Source organism: Myxocyprinus asiaticus, chromosome 5, assembly GCF_019703515.2.
Source record: "Myxocyprinus asiaticus isolate MX2 ecotype Aquarium Trade chromosome 5, UBuf_Myxa_2, whole genome shotgun sequence".
NCBI classification, from domain to species: Eukaryota; Metazoa; Chordata; class Actinopteri; order Cypriniformes; family Catostomidae; genus Myxocyprinus; species Myxocyprinus asiaticus.
In genome coordinates this window covers 17,536,074-17,562,655 of record NC_059348.1, presented here as the reverse complement: position 1 = coordinate 17,562,655, position 26,582 = coordinate 17,536,074, and the positions used below count along the sequence as shown (strand labels likewise).

Here is a 26,582-nt window from a genome sequence, read left to right as displayed (position 1 = left end):
TTTTTGTTACAATATTCATAAATGTACTGAGTAACTCAACCCGTAACAGGTTTACAGTGAAGAAATGTGAAAGGGTTGAGTGTGATGGAGTTGTGGATTTTTGCTCAAAATGGCAACTGTTCCTCATGTGGTGCAGGACATAATACCACATACCATGCATGATATTAATAAATTCTATATATATTTATGGATTAAAATATCATATTTAAAAGTACTGATTTAATATCTTAATTTCATGTGACGTGGTTGAGTTGTTGAGCTTGGCCATACCCATCTTACTATAATACACTTTAAAATATGAATACAGATTATGATATTTCTCACCTGTTTCTGCACCACGCTGTTGAAGACAGCTGAATGATGTCACTTCCAGTTAATAATGTCACATATGGGTGGAACTAAAAGTTTATGGGCTGAAAACGGTTGGTGTGTCGGGGTTGAGTTTAGACTGAGTTCAGAGGAACAAACCTTTATAGCCTGGTTTTTATTTTTATTTTTTAAAAATCATGATTTTTCTTTGGGGAAAATATCTTTCTCAGCAAAGGACACAAATAAATCTTTACATTAATGACAAAACATATAGACAGTGTGCACATTTTATTATAATTTTTTTTCTAGGTGCAAATTCAGTGAAGTGCCTCAAGGACATGACAAATTGCTTGGTTTAATATAGAAAGAAGACTTTTTTTATGATAAAGATAATTTTAATGCAATAATTCCTTTAATTCATTATAATGGACATATCAACATCTTGTAAAAAGCTTCCACGGTTTAATTTCAGTGAACCACCACTTCATAAGGTCTGGGGGACTGAAATATTACCAAATACCAGGAATGGCCCAGTAGCTTCCCCAACACTGGAAGAAATTGGTAAAATCATTGTTTAAATCATACAGAAATTCATCGGTCAGCCTGTCACCTGCCTCTCCACCACACTCCTCCACATACCCTCCCCCCCAATCTCACAACCTTTCATCCGAACGATTCGTGAGACATGTTGATTCTTGTTGTCATGACAGGGCAGAACTAATCCATTAATCCCTTGGGGGTGATATACATATCAACTGCATTTTAATCCCCCCTCCACAGGACTACAGACATGCAGCAAGATCTGTGCACTCTACCACCGCATAATCCATTTGATTTCATGTCAGTGGTCCACATGTAAAAGGTCCATTCTCAATGTCCATTTAGAGGCAACAGAATTGGTTTGACCAGGTCTCCTGTGGTAGGTGTGAATTTGCGAGCGTGGAGCTATTGCAAGAACACCTCACCATGACCTGCGACATTAAATATAAATGAGGTTTTAATAATACATAGATACACAGTGGTGTAATATTTTATGCTGTGCTGCTATCTGTATGGGGCCAAGGTGATTAGTGAAGGTGTCAGTGCAGCCATTAACTAAAAATATCAAGTGGATGTGTCATGTGAAGTATTACTTAAGATGCAGGCAGAGGAGAAATTATGCAAACTTGGACTTTTGCAAATGAAGTTTGCCTAGGAACAAGATGACAGTGTTACACAACAAAATTGTATTGCTTTAAGAGGCATATCTTTTAGAACAATGCTTGCACCAAGTGGTCAAGATGTAGATGGTTAGCATGGCCCCATTGGCCCCTGCTGGTAGATGCCGTAACTACACAATCTGAAAAAAAGAAAAAACATTGACGGCCATTCCAAATTAGCCATGTACTCTGACGAAATGCTTTTGTTGTTGTTTTTGTAAGCAACATGCATATCATTAATAGTTATTTTACCTCATGATTCAGTAAGAATCACTCACCATATGTGAACATGATTACTTCCTGGTTTCCATGGCACCAGAACCCATATCTTGGAGGTTGATGCGCAACATGCTTTCAGCAGCTCCTGAGGGAAAGGAAAACACATTCATTTGATGCAAAAAATGTCTGATGGGCAATGATGCTTGTCAGTATTTTGGCTGAATGAAGTTGATTTCAGGGTGTACGAACAGTCGCTAGCCATTATGTCGATTTCCTGTGTGGACATTTACAGAAGCAACCATGTCATTTTGTTTAGCTTCTGTGCCACTTTCACTTTTGTGTGTATTTGACTGGATTTGATCCATGGACATTAAGTCCAAAGTCCAATACTCAATCAGGTGAGCTACCAAGCTAGCTAATGATATAAGAATAAGTGCGTATATGTAGGTGGGTCTGTAATACAAGTGTTAAAATGTATAGTTTTTCAAATCACGCATGAAAGTAAAAGTGTTAAATAGAGTAATAAAGTGAAAAATAAGTTTTTATAAAGTCATAATCAGCAATTGTATTCGTGATTTGTGTGACATTAACTAAAATGCACAGTTGTTGTAGCGCCTCTACTGTTAATTTCAGCAGGAAACTGCAGCGAAACTCAGAAAGTGTCACGTAAATGTCAGTTTTCAAAAATGTATATAGAGTAACGTTCATTCTATGAGACCAGGTTGGCCTTGGCCTTCTATGGCTCTATGATGAAGCAAGAAGTTTAGCCCTTGTTGCGCAAAATAGTCACAAATAGGATGAATGAGATAAGGAAAAGATCGCAACTCACCAATACACTATTGCAATACACTAAACAAAAATAATCACAATATTATTGTATCGCAGTCCAGATATTGTAATAATATCATATCGCCAGGTCCCTGCATGTACCTAGCCTTAGCCATCAGCCATTTAGCATTGTCATGATCATGGGCGCCTGCAGGATTTAATCTGAGGGTACGCACAGAAATCTGCCATAGAGGTCTGCACGGGCCTTAAAATGAAATTCAACCCTTACCTGAGACCGTGTGGCCTCTACCACCCTACCCGGCCCCAACGATACTGTCAGATTTTAAGCCCGAACCCAAAATCACTTACTATCTAATTTTATGTAAGCATATAGGTAACATTCGCAAAACAGTACTGAAAGAGTAAACATACACAGTTTTAACAAGGCACAGCAGCCCCTTAGTGCACTAGAGCAGAAGGGGGAAAAAAGCGAGACACGGTGCAAATGTCAAAGACATTTATACAGCATGTGTTTAAACAATGGGAAAACAGAACAGATGCGCGTAAAAACACGTTCGGTGTGAACGGCCCCTAACTCGTCCATTCGCACGTGTCTGTGAGAACATGAAACAAGTTCGGTAGGCCTGTTTATTTTTTCATTCATACAAACCCGAACCCGAAGTCCTACTTGAAAATCTGACACGAACCCGACCCAAAACCCGCAAGGTTCTTGGGTCACGTCAGGCCCGGGTCAGGTTTCAGAACTCTGAATCTGCCTAATGAACTTATATCATGCTCCCCCTGAGATTTAATTAAGTGTTTAAATCTGGTGACTGAGATAAGCATTTGTTTTATTTTCTCGAGTATGAGTAGCATTCATGTAACTATTGGCTAAAGCATTTCTTCCAGTAACCGTTCACACAGACGTGTTTTCGCACAAAAAAGCAAAACGCAGCACAACGAATAGAGCAGAACGCAGGTGTCTCGAGATGCGTTTTTATCAGTTTACGTTTTTTTTACTTGACACAGCATCTAAAAATGCAGCGCTCCCGTGAGAGATGCTAAAAACACAGTGAAACGTGACGTAGTTGTCATAAGACATCCATCTAGCAAATGTTTACAAGTAAAACGATTGAAAAACAGCGCGAGCAGACGCAAAAACACGTTCAAACACGTTTGAACAGCCCCTTGTTCACATGCCACAGCACTAGCTGAAGACAGCCTTTTGTTTCACTTGATTGTAGGTAAATTTCCACTGTATCCAGCGCTGTTTGTTCTCTGTATTCATAAATATCCTGATACTATTTTACTTTGGGGAAACCGCTCCAAATGATTCCGTGAGAGAGTGCTCCGAACGAATTGTACTGAATCACAAATCAATTCAGACCGTTTTGCAAGCCCATTTGGCCAAATCACTGAAAAGGACCAACTCAAAAGAATTATTCATTCGCAAATTGGGCATTGTTAGTTCTTTTAAACAGCCAGAAATATTGGACACACTTTATGATTGATGAAATATTCTGAGAGTAAATGTTTCTCATGTCAGTCGGAGTGCTCATGGTACGCACTGTGCATACGGCCGTACATCTGCAGGCGCCACTGGTCATGATTTCACTTTCCTGCAGCAGGTTTTAATATTCACAGTGCACACACAACTCTGGCAATTGGCTCAAAAACTTTAATGGATCCCATGAGCAAAAATGATAGATTTTAAATTGCGTACTTTCTGGGGGTCCTGCGTCAGTTGAGCAACTGCCATTGAATGGGAATGCTAACGGATAGCACTCACCAGTACGATAGACCTCCTGACATTGCAATCAAAAATAATTTATTAATTTGTGATTTTCAAATATTATACTATTTTATTTTGGGAGTGTTTCTTCTTGTCTATTGTTCAGTCCAAGGCTTTCAGGTATCATCCTACTGGATATATTTTCATGATAACATTTATTGAAAGCAACCGTCTTACTGGTTGACTGGCTCAAACTGTCATAATGACTTCTCTAGGGTGGATGAAGTGTTGGGCTCAAGCCTTGGCAACATGGCTGCTTGGCTCCAAAATATGGCAGCAAGGATGATTAAAACTAATAGATTACCTGCCAAACAGAATGAAGACAAATGGAGGTGCCTGCATCACTTCAAGGTTGATTTTTTTTCACCGTTTCTCAACCAATGCTGCATAGCACATTTCCTGCTGTGATCGGTAAGCTAATGAAAGGTATTTTTTTCACATGTAAGCACAGGTAATGTGGTTTAGGCTTTCGTAAAGGACAGCTCTTGTTTCCAAGCCATCCTGTGTGGGTGTTGGTATTTGTAAGTCTGTGCCCTTCAGGATGATGCCATAATATGATTAGCCATCGATCTCTTGTTGACCTCCCATGAAGTCCTTATCAATTTGTAATAACTTCCATGTGCACTTCTAATGCAATCAAAAAGCTTCACTGTGAAAAGCACAGCACTGGAACATCCATCTGAGTTCCCATAGAAGCCAATCACTGCTAATTAGTAAGAAAAACAATAATGATCACAATTTAGACAAGAATCTTGGCTTTAGCTCAAAGCTGACTCTTCATCCCTTGGAGGGGCAAGAGGACACAGCAGAACTGGATATGAGTATCCCTGCTGAAAAAAAAAAAAGTCTAATCTAGTTAATCTGACAAACATCTTATAGGTAGTGAGAATGTAAAGTAAGATATACTGTAGTTTAGTATAAATTGGTCCTGCTTGACACTTTCACGAATATGGTACAAATTGGTGTCACTTACTTTTTTATAAAGCAAAAACCGCACCAATCATTCTAGCCTGTCCCTAAGGAAGTAACATCATTTGGATCCTTTCTATAACATGGTGGGAAGACAAGTATTCTCATTCCACTCTCAATTTTTATACAAATCGCGGCAGTTCCAAGGTGAAATGTCCAATATGTGGCACTAAAAGCAAGTTAAATTTTTCCCAAACAGATGAGGTTTATAAAGTTAACATTCTATCGAGTTTTAAATGAACAAAACCTACCTCCCTACCCTAAACCTGAAACCTAAACCTAACCGATACTCTCATAAAAAGCATCTGGGACATGAAATAAATAATTACTGAAGCAACCACATAATTTTGTGCTGTTTCTATAACACTTTTGCCCCATCTATCAAACTCCTAGGGACTTGTAGCCCGTCCTTTGCATAGTAGGTGGTTATGTAAAACTATAATGTTTCGCTTTGCAAGCCATGCACTATGGTAAAAGTCTTCAGATGTCATAAAATAGCATTGTGTGAGGAAAGGGTGAAAAGTAAGTGTTTACTGCTAATTTGCCGTTTGACTTGTGATTTGTGTGAAAACAGCATTGCTGTTGTAGCACCTCTAGTGTTTTTTTCACCAGGCAACTGCCGCAATACATACCATATAAAAATGATTTTCCAAAATTGTATAGTAACACAATTCTATGGGACCAGGTTGCAGCTGCAAACCCAAGCTAGCTAGCCCCTACTGAGTTTAATTTAGACTAAATTTGCAACCCAGATTTTTTTTTTTTTTTATTATTATTTTTATTTATTTTATTTTTTTTGTATTTTAGATGGAAACAGTGTTGTAAACATTTTTAATTTCATAAAAAATAAAATTAAAATAAAAAATACATAGAAAATCAAACAGCACTAATAATATTTTTTTGATTTCCTGAGCATTATCTAAAGTGTAAGCACGTCCTTTTACTGTCCATATGTTGAAAAAAAAATGACTTCAGTTTGAGTTTCAAGCCCTCTTTTGTACCCTTGCCACCAACATGTTTGAGCACTTTCATGCTAGTTTTAGCATGGCTAGCATTGGCTACACAAACCCGCAACAAGAAATACCGCTAAGTAAAATAAATAAATAAATAAATAAAACAGTTTGAGCTAGTAACAGTTTAGCATTGCCTGTCTAAAACCAGCCAAACTGGTTTTTGGGATCAATTACTGTAAAAAGCAATTTTTTAATAATTGTTTCTTCATCTTGATCTATTTCAATTATTCATGCACAGCTAGCATAATTATTAGTCTTTTCTATGCTTTCAGGAAATAGAACAAAGGTTGTGTCCCACAGTGTCAGAGCAAACATTTAATTTCAGTATCATTTTAGTGTTTTCAAAATGAGAAGGGAGGATAGTCTTGGTCTGGAGGAGTGTTATGAGTATTTGCCTTTGCATTCATGTAGCATACACAGTGCAACACTGGCATAGGTTTAATTGCTCCACCACCCACTGTGTCAATGTGATTTCATTTCTGATAATTGCTCCAAATGTGGTTGATTCATTACATTTACAGTTAATCTGAAACCAATTACGCACTTGAATATACCTTAAACCTGATTATTAAATGGTTTCCTATAATGCTTTTTCACAAAACAGTTTAGACCAAATTCCACTCCTAACGTCTGCAGTTGAAGGCCTACAATGTTATGATTTATACAGTTTTACACAATCTATGATGAATGATTCTTTGCTTCTGTCTTTGCACTCTACAGTTGTGGAAACAAACACAAATCTTCTCTCCAGGCCCAAATTTCCTTGTGGCACTGATCTCAAATCATTTAGGTTTACCCTCTGCGTTTTTTTGAAGCTAAACTCGCTTGGCCGACTTGTTTAATCCCGAGCCGCTTATGACGTCTGACATATATTTTTCAAATAGGATTTGAGAAATGTTATTCTCTGATGTTGCTGTGGCCACAACCTGCTTCTTCCAAATGGCATTTTCAAATGAAGAGAGTGCAGCTTTGCTGAGATGGCATGCTCGCCTCTTGATATCCCAAACGAAAATGCCAACCCACTGGCAACCCATTATACTGATGCCGAACATCCCGCAGGATAAAAGCTGGCATTGATTTCTGAAAAGTGCTTGTTTTGCCTCAGTCATTTATATCATTATGTTCTCATGTCCAAAAGCTAGGAATGCTTCTTGTTAATGTAAAAATATGACATCTTCTGGATGGTGTGGCCAAGGAGAGTCAATCATAAACAATTTATGAACAGTAAAGCCATCAGGAAAAAATATTGTTCCCCTTTAATATCTTTCAAAGACCAGGATGGCTATCACAGCCAAGCCGTCACTCAAAATGAGATGAATGTTGTGTCTGACAGATTTATGAAAGTGTCATGATTATGACTGTCACAATTGCTTTCAATTACAGTGATTACTGTGCCACTGTTCTCACTGTGTGTGACCACAATTTTCATGCTTATCACTTCTACAGATGTGAATTTGTACATGGTATTTGGGATTATAATCTTCTTCAACACAGAGCCGATGTGGGATTAACAGATAATCTGGACTGAAAGGTGAACAGTTAAATGCTAATTCTCTGATGCTCTGCTTCCAATACTTTGATCAAAAATGCAGCCACAATCCAAAATGATGGTGTAATATTTACAATAGAGCAATAGAATATCAATGACAAGGTATAGGCTCACTGATTATAGAAAAAAAAACATGAACAGGTATAAGGGGGGAGGTGGGGGGGGCTATGTTTATCACCCAGTCGGACAGTGAAATGACCAATGGGAACCTCCCCGGTCTGATGACAATAGAACCATGTGCCCACCCTAAAGGTCAAAATACCCCACCGAAGATTGAATCCTACTATAACTATAAAGTTTATGTATCAAGAATGAATTGGATTTATCTTTTCAACATTTTCAGAGGTATTCACTTATGCTTGCAATCTACTGATTCAATGTTCACACAAAATGTGTTTTTCCATGCCTATCAATCATTATGTATGAACACCATAAGATATGACAATAATTTGACAAAAATCACAAGTAATTATTACAAATATTGACAAATCTACTTAGTTCAATAAATGGATGAATTGAGACTACAGGATGGTTTGATTGTCATGTAGTTGTATTTGATTGTCACTACCATCAAACAGGATATCTTGATTGATGATTGTGTCAACAACAGGCTATATATATATATATAGGACCTGAGGGAAATTATCTAAAAATCCCAAGCAATTTCTCTACAGTTTGTGTGATGGAGTTGGCAGGCATGACACATACAATATAAGAACAATTACTTTAAATTTATACATCTAAAAAAACTACAAAACTCAACAGACCTGTGTAACCTTCTTAAACTAATAGCAGGTGAAGTATGGAAAGAGGACCCTTCAGGATAAAAGCTGACTTTGATTTTGCCTGATTTTGTTTTTTTTTTTTTTTTTTTATGTTTTAATAAGTATCTGGCAGTGTTGGCAAAAACTGGGAAAACAGCTGTGACACCTTATATTAGAGTTTTTAAAATGAACATCTTCCTTCTTTCAGGATATAGTAGTAATATCTCTTTTAAATATTCATATTTATTTATATGTATATATATATATATATATATATATATATATATATATATATATATATATATATATATATATATATATTATTATTATTATTTATTATTTTTTTTATTAAGTCTAATAAATATTTTATATATTGAATGATCTTTCGAGGACAGGTGGTTTGATGGGTAGTGAGCAGTTTTGGGTAAGTTTTTTTGGGGGTAAATTATTCCTTTAAATGCTTTACATATAAATAATATTATTTAAAAACATATGTTCAACCTAACTAATGCAAGTAATTACCTTAACTGAAAGTTATTAACTGTAATCTGGAGATTTTAAATAATTTAAAATGCAATCTATTACACTTCTTTATACTTTTCTTTTTTTTTTTTTTTTTTACTAAGAAAGTAATAAGATAAAAGTAAATAATTACTCTATAATCAGATTACACTCAACATTGTAAGTGAGTGATAAATCAAATTGAATTTGTACATTTGGTGCAGTGGAACATTCTAGTGCTCATCCCTTAATGTCAAAGTGGATATGATGCAGTTTTAAAAAACTAATGGCAAGCAAAGTTGTGGGACATGTTTTGTCCCATTTCTCAACAAAAAAAACAAAAAAAACCCAGGATACATAAGGACATCTATGAATTTGAAAATAGAATAATTGAATGACAGATGGCACAATAACGTTGAGGTTGGCTCATTTATTTAAAAGTTTCCATATTTGGTGGACACAGGCTTTAATTAGATAACAGTAGTTACATTTCAAAACAACCTACAGAAAACTGATCCCGGCACCAGAGGACATATGCATCCTCTGTTTCCCTCTTAAGCAGGGTAAATATAATGGGAAATGACCGATGATATGTGCAGAATAATCGCATGAATCATTTGTTTTTGAGAAACTCAATTTCCTTCGCTTTATCATCCCTCTCCTTCTCTCTCTCTCTCTCTCTCTCTCTCTCTCTCTCTCTCTCTCTCTCTCTCTCTCTCTCTCTCTCTCTCTTTCATTGTCTAGCCATCTCTCTCACACATAAACATTCTCATGCACAGAGTCCTGCAGTTCTGTTCAATGTCAATCTCTTTAAGGGACAATAGCGCCATCACGTGTTGATTCACTCTACACATCCACACTCCAGAGAGCAGTGGATCTCAACTCGTTCTGCTTCCACATTTTACACTGGACCAAACTGATTCACAGTACAAAAATAAGCAATGTCTTTAAAATAAAACATTGTCATTTTTACTGTAATATTACCATGAACTATGATTACAAAACACATTTATCCTCATTGCAAGCCAACCAATATTTTGTATAGTCTGGGTCGTATTCAAAAAAATTGACAAAAGTGTTGTTTTGTGCATGGTTTATGATGAAGCCATGTTACACAACATCTCCATGTTGGTATCTGCCTAATTTGGCTAGCTTCTACTCAGTGACAGATTAATTTGTGCCAAAATGCTGTAGTTGATTACATGCACAGCCTTTGACGTCAACAACAAAATATATGGGAACAGTTTTCTCCTCCCTTTTAAAATGAATAAGCCCATTTATATTGCTATCCTAACTATGCACGATTATATAGTCAGTTGTGTTTGATTATTTGCATTTAGCATTGCTTAGCACTGCGACTCTACTAGAACAGAAATGTGACCAATTTTTAGATTACAACCCACCAGTTGATAACTACTAGGTTGCACAATTGTTAGGAGATATTCAAGTCAAACAAAAGAAACACTCAGTAAATATGCTAAGATTGTGCTTTACAGATACTACATCAAGTTAGACATGATAAGGGGAAAATTATAAACATTTTAATTCAGAATGCAAAAATCTGCAGGATAAACCCAAAATATGACAGAATGAAGGAGATGTTATGCCAAATGTAATATATGTGTGGAATATGTGTGTATGCCCTTCTCGCTGTTCGTGGTCTGCAGGCCCTGGCAGGGCCTCTTATCTCCCACTGATTCAGCATCTGCTCTGTACAGCCCCACACGAACACTAAACTTTGGCAGGCAGACAGACCACAGAGAAAAAGGGGCTCTTGCTTTGTGCGGAAATAAGAAAATCACACAAATGTATTCACCAATGACAGCTTCTGTTGCACTGCAGATAGTGTAATTTTATGTCATAATGTTGACAGTTGCAAGAGGATTATAACATTTGTTTCTCAATGGCCCACTTTTTGCATGTTCCACATTTAGTTTTATTTAAAAATCTGGGCTGTTTCTATATTAAGGTTTAAAGCTGCATGGCTTGAATTTATCTGTTTAACTCGGATAAGTAAGCACAGAAAAGATACAAGTTATGTGTTAAATATCAGTCTGTGTTCTCAGTTAAATGAAAATATGTAAACCTAATGCCGATTATACGCAGTGCGACTGTAAATAATTGAATTTGTGCAGGAATTCATGATGAAAGTGGTTCAAAGGTGAAATATGTAATTCAATATGAAGAGAGTTTGGGGTGGAATTATTTGTTTTACTGACCAATAGCAGATGGGAGGAGTGTTTAAGAAACCTGTTTGTCATTATTTTTGCAATTCAGTTTGGTGATGCAAGTGGCGCCAATATTGCAAATTTTACCTTTAACTAGTGTACAGCGTAAGTCAACTCTCTCACCTATACCCTGTAAAGGGAAGGCTGGCCTGTACCCTCCATACTTTGAGTCCTGTGCGTGCTCTACTCTGGGCGGCTCCACCAGAAAAACCCACCATTAGTGTTAGTGTTACAGTGTCATTCTACAAAACGGCAACATGATCACAAGGGAAGTAGGCATGCTGCTTCCCGGTGTTCCAGTACCCTAACATTGGCCCCATTATGCCAAGTTAGTGAGAAGTGCCATCTCGCATCAGACACATTCAAATGTGTTTACCTTCTCCTGTGACGTGACTTGAGAGCGTGTTGAGTTAGCAGCATGGGAAACCAATGTTCTTGTCCCGTGCTGAAACCAGAAAGTAATCATGTTTGCATTTTCCCTCTAGCATTACATTTTTTTCTCCATTTAGGGTTCTCCACACAGAGTTAATGAAATTTGAGTTCCTCTTCACTGTATGTCACAATTTACAGCTAAAACAACTCGCTTTTGGCACCCTTCTGTGGACATTTCACTCTGAAACAGGAGCTCACTCATGCCCATCTATTCAACAACACTTTCCACTCTGGCCACTGGTTGCAGTGCTTTGAATTCAAATTTAGCTCATGAAAAGTCAACCTACTGTTTCCGAATTCACTGTAAAATCAGTGTGAAAGCAGGTGCTTTTTATGTTCCCTATTACCGTAACACATGAAAGAATACAATGACTTGCAATGAATAGTTGGCACATACTTTTAATATATGTTATTAAAGGCGTTTCTCTAAACACATCATCAAAAGACTTGACGTTGTGCCCACAGATTATGTGTCAACCCTGTTACCATTAACTTTCCCTTATAAAAATAATGTTCTCTCATAATGACATTATCATTCTTTTGGCAAGTGAACCCCGCCAATTCAATTTCTCCTTAATTTTGATGACTTTATTTTATATTTTGTTTATAAGTTTGTCATGTTTGTCAGAGGACAATATTAAATTGTGAAGTCTGTAACCACGCTTTTGCATGGTAAACAACTGATTACTGAAAACTGGACATTATAAAAAAAGAAGAAAAAAAATACTATCATTAAATACTCATTGTACTAAATACCTTAAAGTTTGATGACTTTGAGCACTAGACTATAAATGAAAAAATAAATTTAAAAACTCTGTAAAACACTGTCAACCAATACCCAGCACTGTAAAAAGTGGAGCCCCTGACTGTTACCTCTTGGAGCTATTTCTTCATGATCTAACTCTTAAAATTAGTTTTGTTGGTGTAACCAAATGTGTTCAGGTTGATTCAGTCATATAAAAGAATATTTTTTACTTGTATAAAACCAGTTAATTTACAGTAAATGGTTCCACATGAAGCACATTTTTAAGTTAACATTTTTTTCATTGTGTTTCATTCTGTTACCATCAACTTTGTTGGCATGGTTATATCCTAACATATATTGATGAATTTAGCTTTAGAAGCCACAATACAATTTATGAAGACTTAAAAGGTACTATTTGGCTGATAGAATGTTTAAAATGTTCTCATTTGTAGATTGTTTTTTTGAAATGGAAAGAGCATCTGTTTCATAGAATGACCTCAAAATCTCCTAAACCCATTATTCAACAAAGAATTTTTTAAGTTTATATAATGTGACACTGTATGTGAAATTTAAGTAATAAGTGTACAATTAAGTGAGCTGGTAAATGTGTGCTATGATAAAATATTGACAGAAATCTCTTATACTGTTAGAAAGTCATAATGACTCCATTTACTCAGCATGACGAGGGTCAGCAGAAGCATCATCATTCCAGACATCACATATAGATTTTCTATCAAATCGCCCACACACAGGGGACCTAGGATGGTTGCAGGACCACCGACTGAATGCCGCACACCCTGACTAAAGCCTGCAAACACACACACGCACACAAAGTCATTAAAATCAGCATGTAGTTGTAAATATTTAAGCAGTTACAATATGTGACACTAATTCAAATATGATTGTTGCATGTTTTAGGTTTTTCTTTCTTTCGTTCTTTCTTGTACTCTTGCTTTCATTCTTGTGAATTTCTCTGTGCTTCTCACTTGTGTTTTCTCAGCTGTTATCTTAGAAAAGAGGGACACCTAAGACACAGCCACAAAAGTCCCAGTAACTACAGAAACACTCCAGTGATGAACTCCATCAACTCAAATGCAAAACCACCTGATCACAAAACATTCATTACACACACACACACATGGACGGACGGAAAGGTAGGTAGGTAGATGGGTGGGTGGGTGGGTGGATGGATGGATGGATGGATGGATGGATGGATGGATAGTTAGATAGATGAATAGATAGATAGATAGATAGATAGATAGATAGATAGATAGATAGATAGATAGATAAAGAATTGTATGCCAATTTCTCGGGTCGTCTGCCACACACACACACACACACACACTCACCCTGGGGATTGGCCAGGAAGATGAGGCACCAGACACAAGCCCCGCTGCAGATGAACAGCCCCACCTCCAGCACCATCCAGTCCTCCAGCACACCAAGAAGAAACTTGCAATTACCTCCACCCAACTCAGGCTGTACATTACACTGTTCCCCAGTTCACCAAAGCCAAAGTACTTCTGCGTCAGAGGGGTCAGTATGGTCTGGAGATAGAAAGCAGAATCACCAGAGTCAGAAAAGTTGCCAGCTACTGTGTTTAAGTTAATAAATACAGTCGTTTTCACCTCTGACTCACGGCCGTTGTCATCGTACCCTTATGGATGGCCACCCTTTTACCCCAGGCCCCAGTGTGGCTGCACACCCTGCACTGCCTGTAGACACTTGTGCATGACTTGTCAGGTGGAACATTTTAATGTTTTAACATCACATAACTTACTACATTTACAAGCTAATTAGTCACAATGAAATTGTTTGGTACCTCAGCTGATATTAGATAGAGCATTGCACTTGCGATTCAAAGGATGGGGGTACGAGTCCTGAAGAGCACACGAGGTGACATGTGAGACAAAATTATCGTAGAAGCACAACAAATTGATGTAGTTGCTTTAGCACTTGCTTACTTAATGTCACATTTGCTTTTCATAACACTATCGGTTAGGTTTAGTCGAGTTATCGATTCACTGAAAGTAAAGCACTGCCTCAATTGATAGTTGACACTGGCTCGTGAAGCGCAAATGGCTGGCATGCTCTAGTCTTGTCACACGTTCATAGTGTTTTGCTTCCCATTATAACAACATAAAAGACCCTGCAGGTTTAAGTGTTAGATTTGCATGCAAGTGCGAAGGACTTCATATAAATACATACATCTCTCTCATTGTTGCTCGTGTGCCACTGATTACACTTCTGCATGCCATTAGGGTAGGTAGGTTGGTTTTGTTGGTTAAAATCTCAATACAGTATTCATCTTAAAAACCGCATCTTGTTTGGGAGAAAATGTAATTAGGGTTTAGCGCCACTCAGTGGACATTTCACCTTGTAACTGCTGCGATACATGTAAGTAGCCACGTAATATAATTTAGCAAAAATGTCACCACAGTCACATCAATTTCATGAGATCAGGTTCAAAATGGGCAAATCCCATAGATTAACAAGAAGGGGCCTAGGGGCCTGAGTCATTTCTAAAATACTACTTGTTCCATTTGAGATGATACTACACTTTGATCAGCACATGATCAGATTTCAATGTATCTAGGTCATTCACAGAGTAGGCGAATGTATATAAAATTCATGATTATATTCAATCAAATTTTAAATCACATTACAACAAATTCATTAAGTTGTCTCGACCACTGTGAGCCTAAATTAATCATAACTGTACATATATTTTTTAGTTGCTCAAATGAGGGTAGGACAGTATGCGGCTGTGTCTTGTTTTGAAGGCTGCGTGCTAGGTAGGATGTGTCCTTTGAAGGCTGCAGTACACCAAGTGTCCTCCTTTAAACAAGCCTCATTTAAATGAGACGGCCTTCATAGGACAAATGGAAACGGAAAGTAACATGGTTGCTATGACAGCACGCCACTCTTTAACAAGCGCGAGTGCTTTGAGTGAGAAGGGAACAAAGTCCCTCTGGAAGGGAATGCATGAGTTAAATTTTAGGAGAGTTATGATGTAAAGAGAAAATAAAATAGATTTTACAGGTGTACTTTTAGTCTAATACTTTATTTTAATATATATTAATATAATTATACATTTTATATACTCTGCACCCATCTACTGTGGTACTTCAACTTGGGAATTAACATTCCTTGCATTTGAACATTATATTTATGGGCAAATTGGCGTCATTTGTTTTAGACATTTCCATTGAAGCATAGAATTGTGGGTTGTGAGTGCCCACAAAGGATACACCTCATGCATCCTCCAAATTCCTGTGAAAGAAGGTCGCATTCGAAGGCTACATTCGAAGTGTCCTACTCGCTTTTCTGAAACGAAACAGCCTCGATGACGTATGCAGCTGACAAATGCGACCTCTGGAGGACGCAGCCTACCAAACGAGACACAGCCTGTGAATGAGAGAGTATGCTGGGGGTGTGAGCGAGAGAGAACTGTGGTTAGTGTTTAAAAAAGGGTGGCTTTTACCTCGAGTGCTGTCTGATTGAAGAGCGTAATGAACTGAGCGGTCAGGAGAACCGCCACCTCCTCCCTGAGAAACTCTGCAGACAGAGAGAGAGAGAGAGCTCAGGCTGCTAAGAAAGGATTTAATATAATGGAGGCATCTACCAGATGCACACACACACACACACTGCAGTCATACAGCTAAGAAAGAATGGTCGAATCGATAAGATGTTTGCAGACTGTTTCTCTCCCACATTATCACCTCCAGTTGCAAGAAGAAGAAAAAAGAATCAATGCTACACTTAGTGAAACTGCTCTGCTAAATAACACACAGCACGGGCAGGCGGGCAGGCAGATTGATAGACTCAAATTGCTCTGCCAAGAAAACCAAAGCACTTTTGATTTTTGTGTATAAACTCTGGCCTTCACCTTGGCTGGCACTGATGTTTTCAAAGGGGTTGGAAATAGCGGGGGGTGGGGTTTCCACTCCTGAGGCCCTATCTTCAACTCCCAGACTCATGATGGGCTCCTCCTCTTCTTCACCTCTACCTCTTTCAGGCAGGTTTGCTGCTCAGGATGGAGTCCAGTGGTGGGATGTCCCAGTACAGGAGTATTACTGCAAACTTCATGAGCAGCCACATCCCATGCATGAAGAGCTGGGACAAAAAGAGCAAACATACTTAATCCTTTTAAGACTGACTATTTCTAGAGTTAACTTTCACACCACAGACTTAACAAGTATAACGTAGAATAGACATAGTCAATTGGTTAAACTATAAGTTTTGTCAGTCCAACCTAAAATAACATTTTTACTCAACTGACGGTTAGGTTTAGGGTTTGGGTTTGAGTGTATTGTTAATAAAATATGCATTCCTTTTGACTGTATTACTGTATTACAACTAAAAATACAAGTCACTATTGGCACCACTCTTTGTACGTTTCACCGGAAAACTGAAGCTTACTCATGCCCATACGTTCATCAACACTTCCAGCTTCAGCCACTTGAGGACAGTGTTTCAAATTTCAACAAGTGCCAACTGATATTAGTTTGGTTTTACAGAGTGGTTTTTAGCATATCATTGCTAAGGTGTTCTGTTTTTATTTTTTATTTTTATTTTTTTTCAAGGGCTAGATGGTTTCTAGGGTGGCCTGTGTGGTTACTAAGTGGTAATACTCTATAGTAGGTCTTATTAAATGATTCAAGCCCTCCAATAGAAGTCTAAAAAGTAGAGACTAAAGACCACTAAAAATTAGTCAACACAGTCTTACCCCAGGTAAGGTATAGCCTACATTTTTACAACAAATGGGCCCATTTTAAAATCACACAACATCAGAAAGATATTGAAGGCTGGTCCTGAAAATGAAAATACACATTATTAAAAAATAATATAATTTTTTTTTATTATTATTGTCTATTGATGTTTATAATTTGGAGGGCCACTGACTGACCAATCAGAAGTCCAATCTGATGGCAGGCCATGACAGCAACAAAGACCCTAGCTGACTCATCAGGAAGGGTAGTCCATGTGAGGAACCCAAAGATGGAAGAACCAGCTCCTGCTCCGATACCTGGCAGATGGTAAATATGGTGTGCTATAAACTAGCCTAATATGAAAAGGCATTGCAAAAATCTTGTGCAATTTTAAAATTGTACTTTTATGGGTGAATCTCACAAAATCTGTCAAGAACATCCAGACCATATTTAACCTCAAAGTCAAAATAAAATGCATATAGAAAATGGAGCCTAGTTTAGGATTATTATTATTATTACACATTCTCTACAAGATAGAGAAGGCAAGACAATGAGAAGAAACAAGGGAGGTGGCTTATTAATTGGCCAAGATCTAATGATAATGATGCATGGAGCAGACTAGATTGGGTGGATGTACTCAACCTTGGAGAATGCACTTTGTGGAAGGGTGGAGGCCAAGCTTAACAAGTTTAGTGAAACTGTTTATGAAGAATGTGTAGGTAAATTTTGTGAAGCATTAGTGAGCAAGATTGGTCCCAGGGTGATGGGTAGGAGAGGGAAAGAGATACTCCAGCTGGTGAAAGAGCAGAGGCAGCTTCACAATGCATAAAGAGGGGCAGAGGAGCTTGAGAAGGAGGGGTTAAATGTTCTGTGGGCTAGCATAAGGGCTAGGTTAGAAGATTTGAGGGGAGCAGAGAGAATTTGGAGTGGGAAGCTGGTGTAGTGAAGGAGGACCTAGAAAACCACGTGATCCCCATAAACACAGCCTGCTCGGCTCCTCCGGATATGTCCCATGGCCAGTGGAGCTAGTGGTGGAATTTGATGTAGCTCCACCTAAGTTGAATGAGATCAAGCAGGTGGTAGAAAGAGCCAGGGAAACTTCAGCACCATAGGCTGTTTAAGAATTGCCCTACATTTCTTAAGCTGTTATGGAGACTTCTGAGAGTTGCTTGGAAGAAGTAATGCTTATCTTTTGAGTGACAAAGAGCAGTGGCCATCTTTATGTTCAAGGAACATGAATTGATCAACATTAGATAGTTTGGGAGTATTGCTCTACTGAATGTGGAGGGAAAGATTTTCTTTGCAGTGGAAGCAAGGAGGATGTCTGACTACCTCCTGAAGAAAGGATCCATAGAAACAAGCTGCCAGAGGGCAGGTGTCCCAGGTTTTCATGGGTGTATGGAGTATGTGTCAATAATATGGGAGCAGATACAGTCTTCCAAAAGAGACAAAAAAGACCTCAGCATAGTCAGGCTGGACCTGGAAAATGCCTATGGATTTGTTCCACACCAGCTCCACAGCTATGCGCTGGAGTTTTTCCATGCACCATAGTTTATTAGGAGCTTGGTAGACAGCTTTATGGGGACCTGAAGATATGTCACACAACACAGGAGTTCATAACTGGTTGGCAGCAACTGGTAAAAGGAATAGCGATGATATATTCCATCTCTCCTGTCCTATTCACAGCCATATTTGAGGTCATCCTAACTGGTGCAAAACAGACTGCCCAAGGAATCCATGCACTGTCTGGGGTAAGATTGCTAGCTCTGTGCAGCCATATGGATGATGTCACCATCCTTCAGCATCGCCTGATGTGGCCATTAAAAATGTGCGATCACTGCAATGACAGTGGCAAAGATGGATACCAAGGCTAATAGTTACATCACAGTTACATTGGCTCTCAAACTGTGGTCAGCAACCTCCAGAAAGCAGGGAAAGTGATGGTAGTTACAGAAGTACCTTGGATGGAAAAGGAATGGTATATGATTAGAACAGTCAGCCAGCACAAGCAATGGTGCTGGACAGTATCGGAGAGTACATCTGATAGAGCTATAGCGTGGGCTGACCTATGGAATGTACCCAAGTCCAGGCTAAGTTTTCTAATTAAATCCACCTATGACACCCTACCAATCCCTGGAAATTTGTCTCAGTGGTATGACACAGAGGAGAGTTGTCCCCTCCGTGTGTCAACAAGAGCAAATCTGTAACACATGTTGGCTGGTTGCAAGACAACCTTGGCATAAGAGCGGTACTGGTGGCTGCATGATCAGGTCCTGCTCAAGCTGGTGGAGATCCTAGAAATGTGTAGGCTAAAGGCAAACATAGGCGACTATGCTCCACAGAGCATTGACTTTGTTAAAAATGGTGGTGTCATGCAAGCAGTGCCTGGAAAGAAACCAGATCAATCCTGGCACCTGGAAAGATCGGACAATGGAGGTTGACCTTGGCCAGCAACTGAAGTTTCTTTCTGAGGTTGCCAATAACTCCTTGAAGCTGTATGTAGTGTTATGGTCAACAACATCTAGAAAAGTCATGATAATTGAGCTTACCATTCCATGGGAAGAGGGACTGGAAGCAGCCCATGAGAGGAAGAAGTTAAAATGTACTAAACTAAACTAAAATTTATATTAAACTAATATATTCAGCTGGATTAAAACAGATGAATATATGTGTTTAAATGAGTCTACTCCCTCTAACAGGTTATTGTTATAAACATGAGCCTCGTCTGATAGGTCGAGGAGGAGGTGTTTCTACAATTTACAGTGATGTTTTTAGTGTTACTCAAAGGTCTGGATATAAGTTTAATTCTTTTGAACTGATAAAACTTAATGTGACATCGTCAGATATAAATAAAAAATCTTTGACATCTTTTGTTCTTGCAACAGTATATAGACCACCAGGGCCATATTCTGAATTCCTTCACGAATTTGCTGATTTTCTGTCAGACCTAGTGGTTACTGTGGACAGAGCTTTAATCATCAGTGACTTCAACATCCACACAGATAATGAAAATGATACACTGGGATTAGCATTTATTGATATTCTCAACTCTGTTGGGGTTAGAAAAAATTTGACAGCTTCAACCCATTGCCAAAATCATCAACTAGATCTAATTTTATCATATGGAATTGACGTTTATAATATAGAAATTCTGCCACAGAGCGATGATATCTCAGATCATTACCTCGTCTCTTGTATGCTGCATTTAGCAAAGGTCACTCAATCTACACAACATCATCATTCAGGTAGAACTATTCTTTCAACTACTAAAGATAACTTCACTAACAATCTTCCAGATTTTTCTCAAATACGCTAAAATATTCAAAATAACTTAATGTTGTCATAGAAAATATGGATACAATCTTCTCTAGCACTCTAGATAGTGTCGCCCCCCTTCGATTAAAGAAAGTTAAAAAGAAAAATCTTGCAAAATGGTACAATGATCACACTCATGCTCTCAAGAGAGCAGCTCAGAAAACTGAGTGTAAGTGGAAGAATACAAAATTAGAGGTATTTCGTGGTGCATGCCATTTATTATCACATAGTTGTTTGTCTCCTTTTTAAATCATAATGATAACAGAAATCACCCAAATGGCCCTGATCAAAAGTTTACATACCCTTGAATTTTGGGGTTTGGCCTTGTTACAGACACACAAGGTGACACACACAGGTTTAAATGGCAATTAAAAGTTAATTTCCCACAACTGTGGCTTTTTAAATTGCAATTAGTGTCGGTGTATAAATAGTCAATGAGTTTGTTAGCTCTCACGTGGATGCACTGAGCAGGCTAGATACTGAGCCATGGGGAGCTGAAAAGAACTATCAAAAGACCTGTGTAACACGGTAATGGAACTTTATAAAGATGGAAAAGGATATAAAACTATATCCAAAGCCTTGAAAATGCCAGTCAGTACTGTTCAATCACTTATTAAGAAGTGGAAAATTCAGGGATCTCTTGATACCACGCCAAGGTCAGGTAGACCAAGAAAGATTTCAGCCACAACTACCAGAAGAATTGTTCGGGATACAAAGAAAACCCACAGGTAACCTCAGGAGAAATACAGGGTGCTCTGGAAAAATACGGTGTGGCTGAAATAATGCAAACTCAAAGACATGGGATTCTTCATGAGCCACTGTCTGAAGCATAGGCTCAGGATGGAGTTCACCAAAATTACCTGCCATAAGCTTCCAGCCGGACTGCAATGCTCCTCACTGAATGATACCTTTATCAACTTGGTCAACGGAGGGACAACACTCTCTTAAAAAATGGACTACATAGAAAATGAATTAATCACTAACAAAAGCCTTCGTCAGCCAAAATCAAAGGACAATGCATCTATGTGTATTTCCTCAGTTTATTCGAGATGACTTATTGTTAAAACTTATTGTTCATACAAAATCATTTTGTTTATCCATTGACCCACAAACTTACTTCATTTACTCATTTTAATCACTAATAGTTCTAAACATAAATAACTAATATTGGTATTATATTCATTCATTTTCTGTTATAGCATAATTTCATGTACAGCTGCTTTGAAACAATGCCTGTTGTGAAAAGCACTATACAAATAAAGAAGTGAGTGCAGAAGTGAGAAAGGAAAAAGGGTTAGAAAAAAGGGAACATTTGTGAAGTTTAAGACAATGTGTGGTACAATTACTTCAGGGGAAGGAATATTAGGGTTATTGAAGAGGTTGGCACATAAGGTTTTGTGGTGAAGTAGAATGCCACATGGAACTGGGGGCACTGAGCACCCATTAATGGTGCCAGTGGGGCTAGCACAGCCTTAGCCACAAGGTTGGTACGTATGGTCGTATAGGAGGTTATGCCATATGAAACCAGGGGCACTGAGCACACATTAATGGTGCAAATAGGGCAAGCACAGCCATAGCCACCGGGTTGGCATGTATGGTCGGATGGGAGGCTATGCCGTATGAAACCAGGGTCACTGAACACGGATTAGCGGTGCCAGTGGGGCTAGCACAACCTTAGCCACCAGGTTGGCGAGTGTGGATGAATTGGACAGTGCCGCATAGTGCGTATGGTATAATATGTACAGCAGATGTCCGCAGAGCAGGGTAGAGTGTCCCTGACCACTGCCCAACCTCCAGGAGATGTTCCGCAATTAATATAACAAAACATTTATGATGGGTGGCTCCCAGCTGATGACCCCACTGCTGGATTGAAGGCACTGGCAGAGGTGTGGCAGGCAATAATGCTCAGCAGGTTTTGATAGCTACCTGTGTACCTTAACGTCATGGTTACTGGTGTAACCTCCGTTCCCTGATGGAGGGAACGAGATGTTGGTGTCGATGTAGTGACACTAGGGGTCACTCTTGGGGGTCTTTGATAAAAGGCCAATGAAAATTGGCAAGTGGTATTTGCATGCCACTCCCCTGGACATACGGGTATAAAAGGAGCTGGTATGCAACCACTCATTCAGGTTTTATGCTGAGGAGCCGATATAAGGTCCGGCCATTTCAGCAGGTAGTTCAGCGTTGTGGCAGGAGGGACACAACGTCTCATTCCCTCCATCAGGGAACAGAGGTTACACCAGTAACCATGACATTCCCTATCTGTCACTCACTCGACGTTGGTGTCGATTTAGTGACACTAGGGGTCCCTATTCAAAATGCCACAAGGCTGAACGGTGTTACGTGAACCGGTGGTGTGTGGTGGGCAGACTTGCTGTGTGCCTCATAGCCAGCACACCAGGTCGACACGTAACCTCCCCCGACACAGTTATGAGTGTCGAACGGCCCTTTTTGGGGACAAGTCGACTACCCAAAGATAGAGACAGGCTTAACCCAGTCATGTCCTCTATTCCCCTTCTCTTTTTCCACTCCCTGAAAGAGAAGGGGGATTATCCGACTGGGCCGCCAGGTCTAGTCGGGGGGTGTCCCTCCCAAGGGGAAGATATCTATCGCATGGGGTTAGCCTTACAGGGAACCGCCACATGCGGAGCACCTACCCCAAAACCGGGCTCTTAGTTAGCGCGTGTACTCGGCTGAAGCCCTAGTCAGCTGAGGTGTGAGAGCACCAGGTCCCTGTGTGCGCATAACACGTCTCGAGAGTGAGCTAGGATTAGCCAGTCGTCGAGATAGTTGAGAATGCGAATGCCCACCTCCCTTAACGGGGCAAGGGCAGCCTCTGCAATCTTCGTAAAGATGTGAGGAGATAGGGACAGGACGAAAGGGAGGACTTTGTACTGATACGCCTGACCCTCGAACGCGAACAGCAGGAAGGGTCTGTGTCGAGGAAGGATCGAGACGTGAAAGTACGCGTCCTTCAGGTCTACCGCCGCGAACCAATCTTGATGCCGGACGCTCGTCAGAATGCGTTTTTGCGTCAGCATCTTGAACGGGAGTCTGTGTAAAGCCCGGTTCAGTACTCGCAGATCCCAGATTGGCCACAACCCAACACCTTTTTTCGGTACGATGAAGTAGGGGCTGTAAAACCCTTCCTTCATCTCAGCTGGAGGGACAGGTTCTATCGCGTCCTTCCGTAGGAGGGTAGCGATCTCAGTGTGCAGGGTGGCAGCGTTTTCGCCCTTGATCAAGGTGTAATGAATACCGCTGAACCTGGGCAGGCGCCTGGCGAACTGAATCACGTACCGAGTTGGACGGTCCGGATCAGCCACCGCGACGGATTGGAAAGCGCAAGCCACGCGTCCAAATTCCGTGCGAGGGGGACCAAGGGAACAACACCATCGGACGTACCGGCAGGTGGGGCCTCGCGGCGGGGCGGAGCACGAGGTGCCACAGCACATCGTGGGCATGCTGAGTCTAGGGACATCGAAGCACTTACTTGGCTCCTTGTGACCACACCCGGAACAGCCTGGGATGGGGGAGGAAGAGGCCTGTCCTCGTAACCCATGGAGGCTGCCACATCGGGGGTGGCTGTGTGCTACAGCTGGGTGCTCAGGGGCAGAAAGGGCACCGCTGGAGCGCCAATCTTGCAAGAAAAGCCCGTGGACGGTAGTCGTGGCGACGACCATACACACCGGGTATGTGACCCAGGGAGGAAGGAAGCCGCTCTTTTGCTGAACTGTTGGGTACCACAGCCACTTGGGCATGCGGTGAAATCAAACAAAAATGCAACAAAAGATTTTCCACCCGGCCCTCCACCGGGGGATGGAGTGGTCTTTCTACCAGCTCCACGTGAGTGGGTTCCCTCGTCCCTGGGTTTCCCGTCTCAGGGGCGCTTTGAGGACCTCCGTGGGTTCTTCGGCGCCGGCTGTGAGACGGGTGGCGTCGGCTTCCTGCGGTGGGCTCCACGCCGGGGCCAGGCCGTAAGGGCGGGCTGCGGCGGAGACAGTGCAGTCACCGCAGGGGGATGCCCTTGGCGATGAGCAGACGGGGTGCGGGATCTTGAGCCGCGCCGGGGCAGGATGTGCCAGATTGCCTCCGTCTGCTGCTTCACCGTCGAGAACTGCTGGGCAAAGTCCTCAGCGGTGTCGCCGAATAGGCCCGCCTGGGAAATGGGGGCAGCAAGGAACCGTGTCTTGTCGGCCTCGCCCATCTCGACCAGGTTGAGCCAAAGGTGGTGCTCCTAGACCACTAGTGTGGCCATCGTCCGCCCGAGAGACCACGGCGTGACCTTCGTCGCCCGGAGCTGTGCTCAAGTGCTCGTCATCTTCGCAAGCTTTCTTACGAAAGCAAGCCGTGACCGCAACGTTGCCATGGTCATGTTCTCGCAGTGAGAACATGAACCATTCACAAACGCTGCTTCCGTGTGGGTCGCGGCCAGACACAAAAGACAGCGATCATGACCATCCGAAGTTGAGAGATAACGACCGCAACCAGGAATAACACACAATCGGAAAAGCATCTTTAGAAAGATGCGTCTTTACAAAGACGTTCCGTGTGTGCGCTCTTTTAGAGAAATATACTCTTTTAGAGGGGAAAAATGCTCTTTCAGAAAATATACTCTCTAGTTTGTCTGCCGAAGCGCCCAGGGGCGTTCTCTGCAGTGCACCAGTACAGAGGAGGGAGAAGCCGCTGAAATGCGCCGTCAGATCCAGCAGAGGTGAATGAACAGGGATATTCAGCTCAATGAGCATGACCGTTCGGCTCCGAAGAGAAAATCTGAATGAGTGGTTGCATACCAGCTCCTTTTATACCCATATGTCCGGGGGAGTGGCATGCAAATACCACTCGCCAATTTTCATTGGCCTTTTATCAAAGACCAGAGATGTCTCGGGCTCCCAAGAGTGACCCCTAGTGTCACTACATCGACACCACCGTCGAGTGAGTGACAGATAGGGAACAGTAATTAGAACCTAATGAGAACCATCAATGAGAGTAATGAGAATTATGAACAAATACCTAAATGCATTCCAGTACAGTAACACAGTGTGCTTGATTTTGGGGTGAAGTATGAGCAGGACATGTTCTTTGTATTCACCCATCAATACATTTATAAATATGGCAACAGAATGTAAGGATATTAAGCTGACTGTTTCAAGTCTCTGTCTTCTGTATCAAATTAGGATTTGCTGCAGAGGAGCATTAAATTGTAGGAATTTCACAAACAAAACTCTGGTTGTGACTGAAATAATAGTGCAACTTCAAAATGTGTTTTCACCTGCAAAGAGACAACTGGACAACAGAAGCCATTTCGAATATCCCATGAAGTACATGAAGTTTCCTATGAGTCAAAGGTGTGCAGATAGTTATAGATATGGGTAATAATGCACTGGACAAAAACATTATCAGTAGATAAGAAATGCATGAGAGCATGAGACACTGGATTTATTTTAGGACCAATTACATATGCCTGCACTTTCCAATTCTGACCCACAATTTCAAAAACATTGGAGAAGAGGATGATGGTCTTTGTAGTTCTGGATTTGTCAGACCACTGGCCAAACAATGGACCTGTCACCAGCCCACTGAAGCTGAATGCAGACAGACCCAAGCCAAGGAAATTGGGTGGAGCCTCTAATAACTGCAGATATCTCCATATAGGAGGTAGAATGACAGTGACAGGAAATACAGTGACCAAGAGCATAAGAAGGGTCATAATTTAAGCAGTATTGTGAAAAGTCAAATCTAAACATTTGCAGTAATTAATTCTTTAACAATAATCAATACATAATTTTCAAACCAGTTAATGCAATTTGATTATTATGCACTAACTTACTGATTACTGAACACTAACTAATTGATTAATAAAAGTGATCTCAGCAGCATGAATTTTGGTTACATAAAGGGGTCTATGAAATAGATCACAAAAAAAAAAAAGAAAAGAAAGGAAAGGAAACTTACCATATTCTACGCCACTCAAAAGAAATATTAATCCAATAGAAAGAAAAGAAAGTTCTCTTTTTGTTGATAATCCATCTGTTGTATGTATGCCATTTTCCCAGTGCTTGGTCAT

The 26,582-nt window shown here is 40.2% G+C and overlaps 1 pseudogene; it reads right to left on the bottom strand.

The window, feature by feature from the left end:
- Positions 1-1,801: 1,801 nt before the first annotated feature.
- On the bottom strand, positions 1,802-26,582 carry LOC127441134 (major facilitator superfamily domain-containing protein 8-like; annotated as a pseudogene).